This window comes from Wyeomyia smithii, chromosome 3 (genome assembly GCF_029784165.1).
Source record: "Wyeomyia smithii strain HCP4-BCI-WySm-NY-G18 chromosome 3, ASM2978416v1, whole genome shotgun sequence".
NCBI lineage: Eukaryota > Metazoa > Arthropoda > Insecta > Diptera > Culicidae > Wyeomyia > Wyeomyia smithii.
Window position 1 is genome coordinate 154,278,608 of NC_073696.1, and position 3,860 is coordinate 154,282,467.

General features: G+C 43.8%; 1 protein-coding gene across 1 annotated transcript in view; it reads left to right on the forward strand.

Annotated features, from left to right (window-relative positions):
* Positions 1-3,860, forward strand: part of LOC129728716 (uncharacterized) — a 40,926-nt gene that overhangs the window by 7,984 nt on the left and 29,082 nt on the right. The window lies entirely within an intron of this gene.

Below are 3,860 nucleotides of genomic sequence, written 5' to 3' on the forward strand. Positions count from 1 at the left end.
TGCAAAAGAGCGCTTTGATCGTTCCTTAAGGGAACGCTTAATTTTTTCCTCGCGCTGTTTGTACGCGGGACATGCCGGAAGGTCATGCCGAGTTCCCTCGCAATAAAGACACTTTTCAGTATCCCCACTGCAAGCGTTCTCAGCATGATTGCCTCCGCACTTGCTACAGCGTGCCTTGTTGCAGCAGTAGGTGGCTGTGTGACCTAACTGCTTACAGTTTTGGCAATGCATGACCCGCGGTACGAACAGGCGTACAGGTAGACGAACCCTGTCCAAGCGGACGTAGTTCGGCAGCGCGGATCCGGCGAATGTTACTCGGAAGGAATCCGAAGGGAGGAATTTCTTCTTCCCTTCTTCAATGGATACTGAATGCAATTGCTTGCAATCCAGTATCTTTACACTTTGCATCAAGGGGTTTTTAAAACAGCCAACTCCATGACGCAAAATGTCATCGACAGTGAGATTCCCCTCGGTAACCACACCGTCGATTTCTACATCCTTGGCAGGGATGTACACGCGATACTCTCTCGTGAAGAGCTCGTAGCCAGCAATTTCGTTTGCTTGCTTCAAGCTACTCACGACAACTCGCAGTTTGTTCGGCCTCACCTTCGTAATCTCGGTTACGGCCGAAAAATGTTTTGCCAGGTCTTTGCCAATTTGAATAATATTCAATGGCTTCCTTATGGGCCGGAAATAAACAACGTAGGGACCGCCAGCGGCATCTGGGTAAGCTTTTACCCGTACTTCCGGTACTCTTGGTACAGGACTTGGCAAAGGGGAGGGCACAGGGGAAGGTAGGGGTGAGCTGATGGGAGAAATTTCAATTTCTTCCCCGTTTGTTTCCACCCCCAGGAAAAGTTGCACCTGCATGTCGTCCATTTTGCGGGAGCGTTACGCTCTACCGCAGACAAACGATAAATATTCGAATATGGGGGGGGGGGGGGAGGTTCAAGTAGTTGATATTAAATTTTAAAAACAATTTTTCAATCTACAATGGATCAAATAAAAAAAAGACAGTAATACTAATACTAATAACAATAGTAATAATAATAATAATAATAATTATAGTAATAATAATAATAATAACAATAATAATATCAATAATAAAATTAATAATAATATTATAACATAGTAATAATATTGATAATAATAGTAAAAATTCTAAAGGTAATACTTCACCGAACGTCTAAGTCACGACCTCACGGCTGATAGTAGGATTAATCGAGCGTCTCCGCAGAACAAACAATGACGATCCAGCTTCGTGTTGTGGCACAGTGGCCGTGTCCTACACGCGACCTTGTAGATGCCACTTGTAGTTGACTTCCACTCGCTCGATCGTATGATGGTCCGTGCTGCTAGCGGGGTAACAGCGGTGCGGGAGAATTATTCTTGCTGATATATCAGCTGCGTATCGAATCACTGGCGGGGTAGCCTGCCCCTACCAGTGGTCAGATGTTTCTGCCGATATATAACAGGCTATTGTTAACGCGCAGCACAAGAACTAATCGACAAAAAAACACCCGTACGACAACTCGTGTATTGTTATTTTGCGAACTCAAACGGAGATAAACAATTTGCGTCTAATCGAGACGAAAGCAAAACAACGAATGATTCCACTGTAATACAGTGAAAAAATTCCTAACCTCTTTCGCCGTATTAGTCATCGAAAGATATAATAGCTGAAATGAGGGGCCAAGTTGCTGCTAGTTGCTTCAAAAAGGTTTTCACTGTAGGAAGAAGGGCAAGAAGAATATTTTGTAGGGGATCTGGTATGTTGAATGTTTTAAATATCCAGTCCACAATATCAGAAAATTTTATGAACCCTGTTCCTTTTTTATCTTCTGATCGAGAAATGGGTGCATGAGGGGTTTTTGGTGCCCCAGGAAGCGGTGGGTACTCCTGGTTTGATTTGAAATTAAAACCGGGGGGTACTTGCTTCGGTTTTTCTTCACCGCCCCTTTTTGTGTTGTCTTATTGGTCATTCCGCTAAGGGTTATCTTACGACCTTTGCGAGAAAGATTAGGAGAGTTGAGCATTCTCCTCTTCCTAGATCCCTCTGGCAAGGCATAGGAACACCCTTCGACGGGATCGTCAGATGTACCCTCATCAGTTGGCAAGAAGGAAAAGATGTTTCCTGTCAAGGGTGGCTCAGCCCTCTTAAGCATTTCTGCAAAAGAGCGCTTTGATCGTTCCTTAAGGGAACGCTTAATTTTTTCCTCGCGCTGTTTGTACGCGGGATATGCCGGAAGGTCATGCCGAGTTCCCTCGCAATAAAGACACTTTTCAGTACCCCCACTGCAAGCGTTTTCAGCATGATTGCCTCCGCACTTGCTACAGCGTGCCTTGTTGCAGCAGTAGGTGGCTGTGTGACCTAACTGCTTACAGTTTTGGCAATGCATGACCCGCGGTACGAACAGGCGTACAGGTAGACGAACCCTGTCCAAGCGGACGTAGTTCGGCAGCGGGGATCCGGCGAATGTTACTCGGAAGGAATCCGAAGGGAGGAATTTCTTCTTCCCTTCTTCAATGGATACTGAATGCAATTGCTTGCAATCCAGTATCTTTACACTTTGCATCAAGGGGTTTTTAAAACAGCCAACTCCATGACGCAAAATGTCATCGACAGTGAGATTCCCCTCGGTAACCACACCGTCGATTTCTACATCCTTGGCAGGGATGTACACGCGATACTCTCTCGTGAAGAGCTCGTAGCCAGCAGTTTCGTTTGCTTGCTTCAAGCTACTCACGACAACTCGCAGTTTGTTCGGCCTCACCTTCGTAATCTCGGTTACGGCCGAAAAATGTTTTGCCAGGTCTTTGCCAATTTGAATAATATTCAATGGCTTCTTCATGGGCCGGAAATAAACAACGTAGGGACCGCCAGCGGCATCTGGGTAAGCTTTTACCCGTACTTCCGGTACTCTTGGTACAGGACTTGGCAAAGGGGAGGGCACAGGGGAAGGTAGGGGTGAGCTGATGGGAGAAATTTCAATTTCTTCCCCGTTTGTTTCCACTTCCAGGAAAAGTTGCACCTGCATGTCGTCCATTTTGCGGGAGCGTTACGCTCTACCGCACACAAACGATAAATATTCGAATATTGGGGGGGGGGGGGTTCAAGTAGTTGATATTAAATTTTAAAAACAATTTTTCAATCTACAATGGATCAAATAAAAAAAAAGACAGTAATACTAATACTAATAACAATAGTAATAATAATAATAATAATAATTGTAGTAATAATAATAATAATAACAGTAATAATAATATCAATAATAATAATAATAATATTATAACATAGTAATTATATTGATAATAATAGTAAAAATTCTAAATGTAATACTTCACCGAACGTCTAAGTCACGACCTCACGGCTGATAGTTGGATTAATCGAGTGTCTCCGCAGAACAAACAATGACGATCCAGCTTCGTGTTGTGACACAGTGGCCGTATCTTACACGCGACCTTGTAGATGCCACTTGTAGTTGACTTCCACTCGCTCGATCGTATGGTGGTCCGTGCTGCTGATATATCAGCTGCGTATCGAATCACTGGCGGGGTAGCCTGCCCCTACCAGTGTGCAGATGTTTCTGCCGATATACAACAGGCTATTGTTATCGCGCAACACAAGAACTAATCGACAAAAAACACCCGTACGATAACTCGTGTATTGTTATTTTGCGAACTCAAACGGAGATAAACAATTTGCGTCTAATCGAGACGAAAGCAAAACAACGCGGATGTCAGCGGTTTAAAACAAGAAGATATACAACACCGGTGCGGAGAACGAAAAGTTGGTCTATATAAGCTGGTTCTATTTAGATTTCGCTGGTGTAAATCTAGTATATATAAAGTTGTTTCAA